Genomic DNA, 18,118 nt, shown 5'->3' with positions numbered 1-18,118 from the left:
ACACTACTTAATTTAAAAACAATCTTCTTACACTGGAATGGGTCAATGATTTAAAGGGAGTAGAGGTGATGGCAAGACAGGATTTAAATAGTCTCTAATGGCCAAAAAGGCCATACTTCACATTTTTAAATCCTTGCCTTCTTCCGCATATCAGAATAGCTCATTTTGACTAATGCTGGTCCCCATGTTGCCTGTGCACTCGGCTTTCCCTGGGGCATCAGACACTTCGATAGAAATTAGAGAGTCTCGGCTACAAATAGGAGGTGTAGTTTTAAGAATATCTACAGACCTGGCCGGTTTGGCTCAGCGGTTAGAGCGTCAGCCTGCGGTCCACAGAGACCCGGGTTCAGTTCCTGCTAAGGGCATGTACCTTGGCTGCAGTTTGTCCCTGGCCCTGGTTGGGTCGTGTGGGTGGCGGCCACTCGATGTGTCCCTTTCACATTGATGTTTCTCTCTCTTCCTCTCTCTCCTTCCCGCTCTGAGTAAAAAATGAAAAAATGTCCTCGGGTGAGGATAAAAAAAATAAAAAAATAATAATAATAATAATAATAATAAAAAAGAATATTTACATAGGTGTGGTCTTGGCCTCTAATATTTTAGATCCTTTCCAGCATTCAGACCAGCAATGTTATGTTCAGCACCACGGATAGCACCCGCCTCCTTCCCTCTCTAGACACTGCTAAACCCAAAACTATCAGGTTACATCTCTCAAATAATTCCTGAATGTAAACTGTACTTTATCCTTCTTAAGCATCTCACATTCACCTTAAAATCCTTGGAAGGCAAGAAACAGGCATAACCTCCCTCATCTCAATAGTTTTAATACTCTTAAATAAGTTGTTTCATTAAATATATACACTTAATTAAAGATGTGTTAAAAGCTATTTTTAAAAATAAACACATAAATATTTTTTTATTTTCTTTACTGATTTTAGAGAGCAGAAAGGAGAGGGAGAGAGAGAAACATCCATGAGAAAGAACATCAATTGGCTGCCTCCTGAACACCTCCTACTGGGGATCAGGCCCACAAACTGGACATCTGCCCTGACCAGGAATTGAACTGATGACCTCTTGGTGCACAGGTCGCCGCTCAACCACTGAGCAACACCAACCGGGCAACATACATATTTTTTAAACTGGTCTCTTAACCACCACGCCCTGACAGAAAAATTGGTGGAGGGAAATATGGCAAGGAGAAATCCTTTTATCGTTGCTTAAGAAGCTCAAACTCAAAACTCTAAAACATATGTGGCTTAATTAAAAAGCAATGAAAAAACCAGGTACTTTGACTAAAAAATGTCTTTCACTCACATTTACCCTCCTAAATTACATCATGAAACCATCATAAAAATATTTTATGAGGGGAAAAAAGCCCTGAGAAGGCCTATGCAGCAGTTTTTTTAAGTATCTATATGGAAATTCTCTTAAGTTAAAATAAAAACTTAAGACACCAAGCAATAAATGCAACCCTTGTTATGAAAGAGATAGAGTATGTTGAAACACTAATATATATAATTATTTCCCTTTATACAAATAAACAACCACTGAGATGATACATAGAAACTATTAAGAGGTTTGCTAGAAGCAGAAGAATATACACCATATACACACACTCACATCATGTGAATATGTACTATAAATCTTAAAATATGGGGTTTTTTGTTGTTGGGGTGTGTGTGTGTGTGTGTGTTTTAGAGAAAGAAGAAGGTAGACACAGAGAGAGAGAGAGAGAGACACCGATGTAAGAAAGACATTGATCAGCTGCCTCCTGCATGCTCTCATTGAGGATTGAACCTAGAACCTGGGCATGTGCCCTGACCAGGAATCGACCGGGACCTCTTAGTTGATGGTAGGACACTCATCCATTGAGTCACACCAGCAGAGCTGTACTATAAATTTTAAAGCAATTTTTTGATGCACACCCAGCACTTTTCATTTAGTTCCTCAGTTTAAATCTGTCCCACTGCAATTGCTTTGAAATATGGTTTATAATGCAAAAATGACAATCCTGTATACAAAACAAAATACTGTTACTAAAACTAGAATGTTATGTAAATGTAAGCAGTCTAAACTGTCAAGTCATAACGTGCCTGACCCTGATTCGGACGATTCTGAGATCCAAATGAATTCAGATTATTGCTGAAAGTATCTTTAAAGTATCTTTTTGTCTGATGACTTGAAATAGAGTATTTTTTCACCAGAAGTTAGAGTAATAATAAAAGTCAAGATCAATTCAAGAGATCTTACGGATCACCATCCACAACACCTTACTGTGTGGAGTGAAAAAAATGAATAAATTGGACCACAGTTTTCTGGCAATAAAATTAACTGCAATGTGGTGAATGAAGAAAGCTTAATATTTCATAAAATGAAAGATCCTGTTTTAGTGTTAATGAAGACAAGGTTTCTCTGCAGTTGAACCCAGAAAGCAAAGCAGGTATAGAGTTCTACAGTTGAACAGGGTTCTCCTGAGCAATACCCCATCTTTTACATACCAAGGTATACATTTCTGCTGAGCTTACCAATTTGCTCTTTTCCACCCTTCATAAGCATGGAGATGGTGGTCAAGACCAGTGGATGTGAAATAGCACAAAGTCCCTGGTTGGTCCACCATGTACATGAGAAACCAGGACAACAGGCTTCATGAAGCTCCCAACCAACAGTGATGAGACCTTTGTAGAAAGTTGGCAACTCAAGTCTAGCTCTTGAGGGATTGAATATCCAGTTTAAAATAGCTCCTCATAGATGAGTTAGTTCAACAAGAGAATTAAAAATTTAATTAAGGCACTGCAGATCCCTAGACCAGAATTAAATGATACCCACAAAGTCTGTACTAGGCTTCCAGAAATATCCTAAATAATAAATAAAAGTACCTTCTTTATCATCAAAAGAGTGCAAGATTGGTGTATAGATATATTTATCGCTATATATAGTGATCCTGCTCCTGAATTTTATGTCTCACCTAGCTGTAATTTTCCCAGATATGTCAACTCTCATTTGGCCCATACAAACAACACTAATTTTCTGATACACAATGATCTCAAATAATAAGACTGGAGACATGTTTGGCAAACACCAATGACAACATGGAATGCCTCAAATAAACAGACAAAAGTCCATGACAGGTCTGCAGGGTGAAAAAAAGCAATTATCAATACAAAACATACACGACACCGAGAAAAACAACAGATCATTTCCATTGCTCGTGGTTGATAAGTCTTTGTCAACAAACCTTGTTATAAGTAGCAGAGGCATAATTTTAATATATATGTAAAAAAGTACAAAAATTTTTTTTCAAAATACTTTTTTTAAAGAGTGACTTTAGAAACACACAAAAGACTACCTTGACTAGTTACAAATTCTCTATATCCTCCCTCTTTTACTGAGGATGCCTATGCTTATGTTCAGTTTTCCTTCCCATTTGTGATGTCACAACAGAACTACTAACCCAGAGAACATGGCCAATTGCTATGGAAATGATGCAGCACTAATATAGCATCTGAATCTCACTCCTGGATAAGCCAACAGATGAAGAACATTATTCCAATGTGTTGGCTTTGACATTTTCTGTCACTTTTTTTAATGTTTTCATTGATTTTTTAGAGAGGAAGGGAGAAACAGAAACATTGATTGGCCCTCCTGCACTCCCACTATTGGGGATTGAGCCCACAATCCAGGCATGTGCCCTGACTGGGAATCGAACCGGGACCTCAGTCCATGGGACAATGCTCAAACCACTGAACCACACCAGCCAGGCTCTGTCACTTAACGATTTCTCAAACCTCTCCCAAAAAATTGCCCTGGCTGGTTTGGCTCAGTTGTTGGAGCATTGGCCTGCGGACCAGAGTCCTGGGTTCAGTTCCTGCTAGGGGCACATACTAAAGAGAGAGAGAAACCTCTCCCAAAAACGCTGGGGTTGGAGAAACCAACACCACACTAAAACTCCACAGCCTTCCAGCTAAGATAGTTTTAGGACCACAAAGATCCTGGTACACAAAGATCCATCCATGCCTCAGATTCACTCTCCACTCAGCCCCCCACCCCGTCCTCCTTGAGTTTCCCACCTAGTGACACAACCCAGTGAGCAAAACCACCACTCAGCTAAAATGGCAGAATACAGATCACCAACTTAGTCCCTGAAGTGCTCAAACAGAGCCTTTAACTGCACATCTTAATCCCAACTCTACCAGTTTACCTTGAATTCCAAGTCAACCTCCAGCCCCAGCTCTACCCCTCTCCCCGCAGGCTTCTGCTTAGTCTTCCTCCTCTCATCCTTCTCCCAACAATGAACCAATTTTAAAGAATATTATATAAAACAGAGACTATCAAGGTAAATTAGAACACTAGTATCTTTCTGCATGTTCATTTCTTAACTGACAATCCCAAATATATTTCAGGACAGTTCAGAAATATCAGTACTGGTTCTGAAAACCCATCCAGCAGCATAAAGACTCCAATCTGAACTCCTGAGTCACCTTCTTGTCCAAGTCTGTGGTTTCCCGCCATGTCTGCATGGCTCTGCAGCAGAATCTGCTGGGCTGGGAGAGGGGAGGGTTCTCTCATCCACATCAGAGTGACTGCATAGAATCTCCAGGAGCTCTATACCTCAACATTCTTTTTTTTTAAAGTTCCCCACAAAATAAAGACTAGAAACAGAGTCAAGCAACTTCAATAATTAAAACAATCACCTTCAAAAGGCAAAGTATCTGGCTCTATGGGGTGGCTTTCAGGGCACAATACTACCATGTTAGGGTCTCTCTATATATATAGTTAACAAAAACCATTTCTCTATGTTAAATGTGTGGATGGTTGCATTCCATGTGTTATCATGAACATGTACACAGTAAAGTAGTAGTAGTGGTTTGGAAATTTGTAAAGCAGTTAAAGCACAACACAAAAGAAAATAGTGTGCAATTATTAAACTTGATGTAGCTTCATTGTAACATTTAATTTATAAAAGGTTCTTTCTATTTTCTATGGCAAAAATCTTGACACTTGAAAAACAGAATACTTGATTTATTTTTGTAAGTATTTAGGAGATTTTAAATAAACAATTGTCTAATAACAGTAAAAAATTTTCTAAAAAGGCACAATTGTCCAGAAGCAGAAAGAAGATGGGGGGGGGGGGGGTCGTCTGATTGGGAGCATGTGAGATGTTTCTCTCCTGTCTACGTTGTTAGCTTGGCTCAAATAAACTCTTATTATAATTCTAAAAAATCTGATTACTGGTTCTTTAGTTAAGTTCTCTCTCTCTAAAAAGTGTCTCTCTCTCTCTCTCTCTCTATATATATATATATGAATAAAAAAGTTACTTCTAAAAAGACAACATAGCAAACCCTCAAGAGTAACAAACAAGGAATATAATATTAAATTTATATATGAAAAATTTCAGCTTGAAACATCCCCATAAGCATGTCTAAAATTCTCACACAATTAAAAGGAGAAAAGAAAGCAGAAAGAGACTTGACTTTGAGTGATGAGCGCACAATGCGGTATGCAGATGATGGTGTTGTCGAGAAAGAAAAGAGGCAGCCTGGCAGCTGAGACACGAACAACTTCCCACACAGATGACTGGGTAAGTGCACAGAGCAGAGCTCTTCGGGAGGGCGGCCTGGGAGGAGAGCTTGTGTCTGTGCAGGGACAGTTGAGCAGCACCTCAAGTTTGTTTGAAGTAGTTCCTGAACCAGCAGTTCCCATTTACTGGCCCCCGCTGTTGGTTCTCAGTAGCGATCACAAGCCTGGGGGTAAGGCAGAGTGGATGTTTTCCCCTTTCCAGATGAACCCTTGGGCTTAGAGATTCTGTTATCACACTGGGCTCACACCTAGGCACTGTGAGGGCACTGCCACTGGAGGAACCCAGGCCTACAAGGCTATGGAGCCACTGCTCTTTCTCTACCTTTCCTCCCCAAGATGCTCTCTGCCTATGTGGCCCTTTCCTCAGGAGGCACACACTCCTTAGATACAGTACAAGTTTGATGGAGCAGCCAAATGAATCCAGAGGCACTAGTCAGGGAGAAATAAGATTAAAAAGTCCTAAGCACAGAGACAAGATGCTGAAAGAAAGCTGAGGTTCTTTTGTTTTTTTAATATGTTTTCTTTTTTTTTTTTTTATCTTCACCCGAGGATATTTTTCCATTTTTTTGTACAGGTAGAGTGGGAGGGAGAGAGAGGAAGGGAGAGAGAGAGAGAAACATCAACGTGAAGGGACACATCGAGTGGCTGCCACCCGCACGACCAACCAGGGCCGGGGACAAACTGCAACCGAGGTACGTGCCCTTAGCGGGAACCGAACCCGGGTCTCTCCGGACCGCAGGCCGACGCTCTAACTGCTGAGCCAAGCTGGCCAGGGCTTCATTGATTTTTTGAGAGAGAGAGGAAGGGAGAGAGATAGAAACCTCGATGTGAGAGAGAAACATCAATTAGCTGCCTCTTGCACACCCCCTAATGGGGATTGAGCCCGAAATTCAGGCATGTGCTCTGACTGGAAATTGAATTGGGACCTCTCTTCTCAGTCCATGGGACAGCACTCAATCCCCTGAGCCATAGCAGCCGGGCAGAGAAGGCTGAGGTTCTTAACTCTACAGATATACTTTTTAAGTGCCTACTCTCAATGTTGCCTGAGAACAGAGAGGGCCAGTAAATGGGAACTACTGGTTCAGGAACTGCTTCAAACAAACTTGAGGTGCTGCTCAAACTGCCCCTGCACAGACACAAGCTCTCCTCCCATGCAGCCCTCCTGAAAAGCTGTGCACTTACCCAGTCATCTGTGTAGTCCTGCACAACTTCTACTATACCCCCCCAACTTCATTTTTCTATGAAACTCACTGTGATATCAAATAACAGCAATCCCTTTTCCTTTACCCAACTTTACCCAAAAGCACGATTTTGCAAAACAATAGTACAATATATCACAGCCAGGATACTGACACAATACACTAATCCTATTCCTATTTACTTGTGCTAATTTTATGACATGTGTATGTTTGTGCCCACCACAATGAAGATACTAGTTCCAACACAAGGACCTTCAGAGTGCACCTTCCTAGCCACACCTACATCCCTTATGTGTGTGCCTCCCCTGCCCAATAAACCCTGACAATGACCAATCTCCACATTCATAATTTGTTATTTCAATGATGTTACAGAAATGGACGTAGGTATGTAACCTTTGGAAGGCATTTTAACATTCAGCCTAACTCCCCTGAAATGTATATTGCCAAATAGGGTTCCATGACAGGGACACTCCACTATCTGCCCTGCCTACTCAACCTGCCAACATCTGGGGATAACATAAATAAAGCTGCTATAAATATTTTTGTACAGGTCCTGGTTCCACATTTATTTTTACTTTTGGATTTTAAAGAATGAAATGCTCACAGTGGCAAGGCAAGGGGTGTAGAGATGCTTAAGGGGAAATAATGACCTTCCCTGCTTCAGAGCCAAATGAGAAGGAAGCCACCGTCTGATGTGTCGCCTTCCAGGCTTTCTCAATGTTCATATATAGGTACATATGCACAGTGTGCATGTATTTTTTCTCAGGAACAGAAAAATGGTACACTAATCACACTACATAGATAAATTATAGCTAACCCGAATCAATATAAATACATATATGCATAGACAGATACATGAATTTCATTTTGCTTAGCACCATAATATTGTGTCATGATTTACTCAACCATTCCCTTACAGACGACTGTTTCCAGTTTGGGGGGTTGAGGGGAGGCACTTGCATGATGCTCAGCAAACAACTCTGTACTATGATCTTCGCCTTGCTGCATGTTTAGCAACCAGGGCCTTCTCAAACAGATCGGGAAATAATTTGCCATGCTCTTCCCAATAGTATTTATCAACAGCGCATCCAAAAACCAGAATGCTACCAAATGGCTTCAAACAACTAAATCGCAAGAACCACCTCCTGCACAAAGTTGACATACTGTTCAGGAGAACTCTTCCAGTCTTTACATACAGCTTTATTACTATTATTTAGAGGGATTCGAACACAATCAATTTCCTGATGTTCTGGCCCAGAACAAATCCTCAATGTATGGAACCTAGCTCCAAGCTCACTGAGAAGAACAGCTGACAGCCTAAGAGAGACAGACAGGTGTACTGAGCATGAATGAGAAGCAGGGCGCAGCCATTTGGCCAGTTATAAGGGAGGGCAGTCCAGAAGCCAGGGCAGCACTGACCTGTAGGGCACAGCAGGAACAGAGCAACCAGGAGGGAGGTGGGCAGTCATAAGGGACACCCAGGCTGGGAGCTGCCACACTCCCTAAGAAACCAGAGCCTCCTGAGAGCTGGGAAACAACTTCCTGACATGGAGAAAACATACGGTTCTGTGGGGAAACTCAGTAACTGTGAAGTCAACTCCATTTCCCCCTGCGGAAATCTTCTAAGGCAATGCTGGGCCTCAGACGAGACTACAGAATACAGCCAGCCAGTCCTTGGACAGAACCTGGAGGTAACAAGGGACTGAAGTTCTTACAAGGACACTACCATGAGGACTCACAGGTCTGAATTACTCTGCTCTCACCCCAGTCTAACAATTAGTCTTCTCTCCCTTCCAGGACTCAGTGGCTCCCCAAGTTTACCACCCTCATGGGCCACTGGGTGGGGAGAAGGAGGTGCCAACAAGCTCACCTTCCAGTCACAAAGACCATGATGCCCGCTGGCCCTGAGGAAACAAAGCGCTTTCCAGCCCTCACTCCTCTGTGCCTGATTAGGAAAAGTGGAACCTCCCAGAGAAGCAGTCAGTTTCTGAATGTGGTCCTAAGTAGACAACTTCAACAATGCTTCAAAAAGATCATTTCTAACCCATTATCATTCCATTACCAAGGACTTCAAGCATCCCCCTAAATGGTGGGCATGCCCTTCTTGCCTGCAATTACAGTAACAATAAGGAAGACATTCTAGTAACCTGGAAGGTGAAGGGAAGCATCTCTAGCTGGGACTGGGCAGAACCTACACTCTTCTCTTAGAAATTAGCCAACCTACTTATCAAGCACCGTGTGTGTGCCAAGAGCTGGGAGGGTCCCTGAGGCTCAGGAGGGAACAGACAGATAAGCTCACTGGTCTCCTGAAACTAACTTACTTTCTTGTAGGAGGAGACAAGAGGGGACAATTGTGATGGGGGGGGGGGGCAGAGTGTTAACAGAGCCACTGGGCTTGGACACGTACCATCAGACACAAAGGAAGAGGCAACATCCAGGTCGAAACCATGAATGAAAAGGAACCAGCTGGGCAGAGATACTAGTAAAGCTCAATCTAGATAGAGGGGCAAAGGAGAGAAGATGGGAGAGAAGGTTCAGACAAAAGGCGGGCAGTGACCTGCTCAGTGGACCAGTGATTAGCACATCAGCCTGCACACCAAGGGGTTCGTGTGGGAGGCAACCAACCAATCAATGTGTCTCTCTCACATCAATGTTTCTCTCTCTCTCCCCTCCCTTCCAGTCTCTCTTAAATAAATAAATACATAAATAAATAAATATCCCCATATCCCCTGGTGAGGGAGGATTAACCAAAACTAAATAAATAAAGGTGGGCAGGGCCAAGGCTGTGGAGGGCCTTGAAGGCTACAATAAGTACTCGCTCTGAGTTTCATTCCCCAAACGTCCACTCTGGGCATGTGCCCCTCAGCAAATGAAAAGAAAGCCACCAGTGGGGGGACATAGGAAAAGGTAAAAGGGTGATAAATGGTGATGAAAAAAGACTTTAGGTGGTGAACCCACAATACAATATACAATGTATTATAGAAATGCACATGTGAAACCTATATAATTTTAATAACCAATGTCACCCCAATAAATTCAATAACATTTTTCAAAAGAGAAATCCACCATGGTCTTGAAAGCACTGCTCAAAGAACAGTATTCTGGTCCATCAGAGCTGAGATGGTTCCAATGTTTGGACCTTGGCTGCCAACGCTATACACCCATCTGGTCAGGCCTGTCCTCATCCCCACAGGCAGACAGACGCTCCCTTGCTGTTCTGCAGAGGATGCGGGTGCCCCTCAGGGCTACCCTGCCAGGTTAGGAGGGTAGCCTCCCATAGCTCTACTTTGGTAGAGAATTCCTTTGGTCATATTATTAACAAGAAAATTATGGCTTAATCAATACCACAACTCTTAAGGTGTTCTGGTTTTATTATTTTCATGACTTTTATATGTTTTGACTACATGCACTTCCCATTAAACTGGCTGGGAGCCCGCTTCCAGGTGGCAGTACTGTCCTACTAAACCAGGACTTCTTTGGTCCTGTCGCTGGTGGGCCACCACAGGGCCTCAAGTTGGTGTCTGCCCAGCTACTAAATGATAGAGCCTTAAGGTTCAAAATCTGACAGTTGGCTCTACATGCTGAAATAATCCCTATTTAAATTAGTTATATAAAAACAAAGCCACAAAGAAGGCCACATATAAATTTGTGTTCCTTAAATAAAACTATTTGTTTGGGGCTTTCTGTTTGGTTTGATTATGTAAAAACCATCTGCTCCCTGGAGGATCATCCTAACTGCCAATCATGTCTGTTCCACAAACCCTGACTGATGACTGTGAAGGCTGACTGGGCACTGACAGGGGTGTCCAATCCTGCACAACTGAGCTTATAATTATGTCTGTATTGCTTTCTTACACATCTGGTCTTGTTCCACAGAAAAAGAGAACCAGCATTATCTGCTAAGTTGTGTAGCACAGGCCACTTGTCGAAAAGGAAGTCTCAGCATACCCAGCAGAGACAGAGCTTCATGAAAGCTACAGGAAGAAGGTAGCTTCTTTGCAACACATAAAAGAATAATAAAAGAATAATTTTATGCTCCAGCTAGCCATTTGACACCACCCATTTTGCAAGATCCTCAGTGTCAGTGGGCATTTCCAGTATTTTTCTGGAAAATACACATAAAAGCCAAAGAATTGAGCCCTGGCTGATTTGGCTCAGCAGTTAGAGCGTCGGCCTTCGGTCCAGAGAGACCTGGGTTCGGTTCCTGCTAAGGGCACGTACCTCGGTTGCAGTTTGTCCCCGGCCCTGGTTGGGCCCTGCGGGTGGCAACCACTCGACGTGTCCCTTTCACGTCGATGTCTCTCTCTCCCTCCCTCCTTCCCACTCTATCTGAACAAAATATGGAAAAATGTCCTCGGGTGAGAATAAAAAAAAAAAAAAAAAAAAAGCCAAAGAATTGATATCCAGAATACACAGAGTTCCTAAAAACTAAGAAGAAACAATGCAACTATAACAAAGGAGAAATTCGTAACAAAAGTGACCAACAAATATGCTCAACTTCTCTGATTAACACAAAACCATCTACCTTTCATCTACCTTATTATCAGTGAAAAATACTGGAAATGCCCACTGACACTGAGGATCTTGCAAAATGGGTGGTGTCAAATGGCTAGCTGGAGCATAAAATTATTCTCCCCAAAGGCAGAATTTAATAAAATCAAAAGTCAAATGTTTTCACGTAAAATGTCATTTCTAATTCATTCCAAAGAAAACTACCATACATACCCAAAGATATGCAGAAGCAAATTTCTTACATTGAAATATCATTATTAACAGAAAAATTAAAAACATTAAGTGCCCATTAATACCAAGGATCACATATTACATGACTCCATTGATATGAAGTGCCCAGAAGAGACAAATCGTTAGGCAAAATATAGATCAGAGGTTGCCTAGATTTGAGGGGTAATGGGTACATAGGAAATGTGGAGACTGAAGAGGTGATAGGGGTACATGGGTTTCTTTTTGCTGTGATAAGAATCTTCCCAAACTGCCTGAAGTGATGGTTGCACAACTCTGGGACTACAAGGTATGTGAATTATATCTCAATAAAGCTCTATTAAAAGGGGGGGGGGGGGCTCAAGGACTTAATAGAAAAAGGCCATTTCACCTGGATACAAATAGTTCCACAAATCACAAATTTCTGAGAGCTCTGCAAAGTAAATGATGTATATACCAAACAACTGGGTCAGTTTTCTGCAGTATATATCTGACAATAATATCAAACAGTTTGGTGCTATAAAATCCAATTATCTCAAAGCTAACTTATATGTATAAATTTACTCTCTATTCATGTAATTTTAAGTAAAACTATATAATCAGTAGACATGTCCACCAATAGACGAAACACTGAATAAATTACAAGAATGTCTTTAAGAAGGTCGGTTTACCTTGGCAAAAGACAGCATTCTCTCTTAAATGCCTAGATTTTCCTTAAAAACTATTTTAAAAGACAACGCATTTGGGGGCTAGGATTGAGGTCAGAGGCAGAGAGATTTTAAATCAAGACCTTATGGAAAACTAGCGGCCAAAGAAATGTTTTAAAAGTTCCTGGGAGAGCCCTGGCCGGTTTGGCTCAGCGGTTAGAGCATCGGCCTGCGGTCCGGAGAGACCCGGGTTCAGTTCCCGCTAAGGGCACGTACCTCGGTTCCAGTTTGTCCCCGGCCCTGGTTGGTTGTGTGGGTGGCAACCACTCGATGTGTTCCTTTCACATCGATGTTTCTCTCTCTCTCTGTTCCTCTCTCTCCCTCCCACTCTACCTGAACAAAAAGTGGAAAAATGTCCTCGGGTGAGGATGATTAAAAAAATAAAAATAAAAAATAAAAGTTCCTGGGAGAGCCCTGGCCGGTTTGGCTCAGCTGTTGGAGCGTTGGCCTGCAGACCAGAGAGTCCTGGGTTCGGTTCCCGCTAGGGGCACGCACCAAAAATAATAAAAAGTTTCTGGCAGAAAGACTAATTTTCCAGGAGTAGCAAAGAAAATCTGGCCTTATTTTTTAAAGAGGGGAAGGGGACCATTCAGTCCACAAACTAGTAGAGACCTTGAACATCTTCAATACACCAGCAATGCCCCCAGTATTGGGAGAAAATACCTGCATATCAACCCTCTCACAAATAACTTGTATCCCAAATATAAAAGAGGTCTCAAAACTTGATTGTAATAAAACCAAAAAACAAACAAACAAAAAAACAATATTTGAACAGATAATTCAAAGAGGGATGGCAAATAAACAAAACCTGTTTGACCATTAGCTATTAGACACATGCAAATTAAAACCACAGAGATACCACTACCAAATTTATAAGGATGATCAATATTAAAAAATACTCACAATATTGATTGCTGGTAAGGATATGGATCAACTGGATCACTTGTACATTGACTGTGGGAATGCTAGACTGTACCAGCACTCAAGACAGTTTGACAGTGTCTTATAGAGTTAACCACACCTTACTAGAGAAAAATGAAAACTCATGTTCACACACAAAAAAAACTGTACATGAATATTTATAACTGCCAAAAACTGGAGAAAACCCAAATGTCCTTCACTGGGAGAAGGAATAAATAACTGTGGTGTGTTCATACAATAAAATACTGCTCAAAAATAAAAAGGAACAAACTACTGATACACCTAACTTGGATGAATCTCAAAGGCACTGCTCTGAATAAAATAAGGCAGTCTGGAAAGGTTACATGCTGTATGAGTTCATTTACATGACATTTACAAAATAATAAAACTGTAAGGACTGGAGAAGATCAGTGGTCGCCAGGGGTTTAGCCTTGGGTGGAAGATGTGACTACTCGAGAACAGTGTGAGGGAGGTTTTGGGGATGAGGGAACTGTTCGGTGTCCTGATCATGGTAATAGTTACTCCAGACCTATACATGCGTTAAAATTCAGCCCTGGGCGGTTTTGCTCATTGGTTAGAGCATTGGCCCACAAACCAAAGGGTCTAGAGGTTGATTTCTGATCAAGGTCATGCACCTGGGTTGCAGGTTGGATTCCTGGCCCTGGTCATGTAGGAGGCAACCAATCAATGTGTCTCTCTCACATCAATGTTCTCTCTCTCTCTCTCTCCTCCCACCCTTCCTCCCTTCCACTCTCTAAAAATCAATGGTCCTCAGGTGAGAATTTTTTTTTTAAAAACTCATAGACCCACACTCCCCTCCTCCAAAGTCAATTTTACTACATGGTATTTTAAAAAAGAAAAGGATAAAATACCTAGGAGGAGAATAAGAAATGCTTTACTAAAGAAAGATCTCTTATCCTTTGAGATGACATGGAGGGACCTGGAAAGTATTATCCTAAGTGAAACAAGCCAAGCAGAAAAAGACAAATACCACATGATCTCACTTATATATGGAATATAATGAACGTAACAGTCTGAGGAATAGGGTAGACCCAGAAACATGGAAGTAGGGTATAGACTGACAATCCTCAGAAGAGAGGGGGGTGGATAAACCACAGAACTTATATGCATGTATGCATAACCAATGGACATGGACAATAAAGCTGGGGACGAGGGGGGCAGGGATGGGGAGGAGGGTGTCAATGGGGTAAAAGAGGAGAAACATCTGTAACAAAAATAAAATTAAATAAATAAATAAATAAATAAATAAATAAATAAATAAATAAAAAGAAATGCTTTACTAATTCTAAATAATATTCCCTTGGTATACGGTTTCAGATCTTTTAATTCTCTGGGGAAAAAGAGTACTAAAATGTAAGACACACATACTCTCCTCCAATAAAGTCAATTGCATAAACAAGGTATGCTATTCTATAACAAATATAAATTTATATTTAGAATTTAGATTCCGACTGACTTCCAAAAGAGTTTTAACTGTTCCACACAAGCTACTGAAAAATGGAAAAAAATAGGGGGAAAGATACAAACAGAATAAAGATTAATAAGTAGGATGTTGGCCATTATGAAGGATTAGAAAGCAAAATAATCAAGATAAAAAATTGATCCTGCGCTCTTTCCCCTTACATGCTCATGAATACCTGTTATTTATCTTAACAGAACTACCTTTAAGTGTAAAACAAAATTCTGGTCTCTACTTCCCAATCCACAGCACTTCCCCATCACAGGGACTATCCAACACTGCCTGCTCCCCATCCCCATGGCATTACCTGATACAGAAGTGGCCACCCCCCTGCTGTAGATGACTAGGCTGCCACAAATAACCATTCAACCATCTTCACCCACTCTGCCAAGGAATATTAAGACTCTTACATACAGAACAAAAGTAACTGCTCTCTTTGTTCCAGTAAGCTTTCAGAAGTTAGAACTACAATTTTGTCCCCAGTTAGGTAACAGCACGAGGCTACCACACACATGAATGCGATGTTTGAGATATTTACACTCTATCTTTTAAAATGTTAACGGTAAATGAAATATGTTGATATTTAGATCTGTGTAACTCACCAAATCAGTATTTTCCAAATGACTGATGAATGGTACTAGAAAAGCTCTATTCAAAGGACAAGACAGGTCAATGAATGTTAATGTATTAGAACATGAAAAGTTAGTTCACACAGTTTCAAACTGCACATTGCTATTAACCTTAAGTAGCTATCAAGCTCTGGTGTAACATCATAAAACTGCCACAAGTATCTGAAAAGGCTATTCAAGTACTCTCCCTCTTCTAACTATAAGCCTCTATAAAACTTAGTTTTCTTTACATTTCCACAAGCAGCTATAAGGAGCCAGCTGTCTTGCATTAAGTAGACAATACAAGAAATTTTTAAAAATGTAGAAATGGATTCCTCATTAAATTTTGTTTTGAAAAATAATTATTTCCTATAAAAAGTGTGTTTCCATGTACTGGTTTATAATCTTTAAATAAATACCTAAGGTTGATTTTAGTATGAATTTTTAATATGGTAAATAATGATATAACCCACATACCCAAAAGCTCTTTAGGGTTCTCACTAACTTAAAAACTGTGACAGGATCCTGCTGTGGCTGATTTGGCTCAGCGGTTAGAGGTCTGGCTCAGCAGTTAGAGCTTCGGCCCTCGGGTTCGACTGCCAGTCAAGGGCATGTATGGTGGGTTGCAGGTTGGATCCACAGCCCAGTTTGGGTGGTGTGGGAAGCAATCAATTGACGTGTCTCTCTCACATCAATGCCCCCCCCAGCCCTGCTTCGCTCTATCTAAAAAAAAAAAAATCAATGGAAAAAGATCCTCGGGTAAGGATTTAACAACAACAACAAAATTGTAACAGGATCCTGACAACAAAAGGTTTGATAGTCCAAGGATCAGACTGACTGGTGGATTTGTAGTGTGACGCTTTAAACTGAAATTACATGCTCTTCCCACTTAGGAGAAACTCTGCTAGCAATATGGAGGGCCAAGAGTAAAGGAGATCCATATTCCTTCATACCGGGAATTCTCTGCCTTGTGGGCCCTTAGTTTTGTGAGATCGACCCAGACCCAGAATCCATGGACTTTCAGCAGTTCCCATAGCCGTCCGTGCATGGTAAAAATCTAGTAAATTCCACCCTGGCCGGTTTGGTTCAGCAGTTAAGAGCGTCGGCCTGCGGTCCAGAGAGACCCAGGTTCGGTTCCCGCTAAGGGCGCATACATCGGTTGCCGTTTGTCCCCAGCCCTGGTTGGTCATGCGGGTGGCAGCCACTCGTTGTGTCCTTTCACGTCGATGTTTCTCTCTCACTCTCTCTTCCTCTCTTTCCCACCTACTTTATCTGAACAAAAAATGGAAGAGTGTCCTCGGGTGAGGATTAAAATATAAATATATATATATATATATATATAGTAAATTCCTTTATCCATTTGTACTGTTACTCTGCTGCTCTGAGTAACAGAGCAGCAGAAAATGACCGGAAATGACCCTCATTCTAGGTCACTCAGTTCATTTCATTTAGTGGTGAACACATTCATAACCACAAAAAAACAGTTCCCTTTAAAAATACTGAATAATACCTATTACAGAGACAGAATCATGAGAACCTGCACCTCTTTCTGATCCAGTATGGTGAGGTTCCACATATGAAATACTATTCTGCAATAAAAAGGAATGAAAACACTGACAGAGCTACAGGAAGACAGGCAGTGCCTTTAAGGACTACAAAATTTCTTTTTGGGGTAATGAAAATGTTCCAATTTTGATTGTGTTATTATACAACTGTGAACATACTAACACCCACTGAATTATACACTTTAAATGGGTGGGTTGTGATGTATGTGAATTATATCTCAATATAAGTTGCTGTTTTTTTTAAAATCCTGCTGATACTAACATATTTTATCAGGAAGACATAGAGGCAGGTGCAGATCTAACCCTTTATAGCTGTTGCCAAAGCAGGCAAAATTAAGGCTAACTGTCATTTAACATTGTGGCGTGTCCAGTCTGACAGAAACTAAGATATAAAAATGCAATGCATTTGATTATTTGGTACTGAGGACAAACTACTATTCAAGGGGTAAAAAAGGACCCTGGCTCCAGTCCCTGAGCTTCTGACCTACACCTAAGGTGGGGGAGAGAAAAGCAAAGGAACACAACTGGATGTGTAATTACAACCATAATGGATAAGCCCAGGAAACACAAAGAAGATCTCTATTTTCATCTACCCAGAAGTCTTGCCTCTGGCAGTCTTACTTCAAATTGCCCTGAACTCAAATCCTAACCATCTTTACAACCCATTCCAAGTACCACTTCACCAAACCTTCCAGCTTCCCCACAGTCTAATGTGATCTCTCCTCAATTTCCAGAACCCTATCTCTTCACCCCTACTGGCATTCATCCCTTTCTATCCTGCATGTATTATGTATGCACATAACATATATATACATATATTATATTATGTATATTTTATGTGTGTGTGTGTGTGTGTGTGTGTGTGTATCTCCCCCTGACTTTCCTTAAGCAAAAACATCTATCATTTCTTCATCTTTGAACTACCCCCAACCCAGAGACTAAAGCAGTGATTCAGTAATTTCTGGATTACCAGCAAGTATGTAATATGGTGAACCTGTTTGGGGAACCTTCTCCTTACCTTATTGCAGAGGAAAATGTTTGGTTTTCCATTATTCTAAACATTCTTGTGAGGCAAAAAGCCTGCTAGAAGGGCAAAGCTAAAACCGAATTCACAGGCTCGGTGGAGAGCAGTGCAGGACAGACAGCTTTCTGTGCCCACGCACACGCTCCACAGCTGTGCTGTCCAGCATGGAAGCCACGAGCCACAAGTAGCTAGCTACTAAGCCCCTGAAACATGGCTAGTGAGACTGAGGAACTATTTAATTTTACTTAAATTTCATTAATATAAACCTAATCAGCCAGGATTGGCTAGAGGCTACAATACTGGACAGTGCAGGTCTAGAAA

At 41.2% G+C, this 18,118-nt stretch overlaps 1 protein-coding gene across 4 annotated transcripts in view; it reads right to left on the bottom strand.

Annotated features, from left to right (window-relative positions):
* USP7 (ubiquitin specific peptidase 7) overlaps nucleotides 1-18,118 on the bottom strand; it is a 68,760-nt gene that overhangs the window by 36,205 nt on the left and 14,437 nt on the right. The window contains exon 1 of one of the 4 annotated variants that reach the window (XM_036280796.1): nucleotides 15,203-15,250. The exons of 2 other annotated variants lie outside the window; for them this stretch is intronic. The gene's annotated coding sequence lies outside the window, so the exon portion shown is untranslated. Of the gene's footprint in view, nucleotides 1-13,102; nucleotides 13,122-15,202; nucleotides 15,251-18,118 lie in introns of those variants that run through there. One more of the 4 variants, XM_036280797.1, reaches the window with a different exon arrangement.

The sequence above is a fragment of the Molossus molossus genome, unplaced genomic scaffold, assembly GCF_014108415.1.
Source record: "Molossus molossus isolate mMolMol1 unplaced genomic scaffold, mMolMol1.p scaffold_m16_p_3, whole genome shotgun sequence".
Taxonomy (NCBI): domain Eukaryota; kingdom Metazoa; phylum Chordata; class Mammalia; order Chiroptera; family Molossidae; genus Molossus; species Molossus molossus.
The sequence above is the reverse complement of the archived record's forward strand: the minus strand, read 5'-3'. Positions and strand labels throughout refer to the sequence as shown.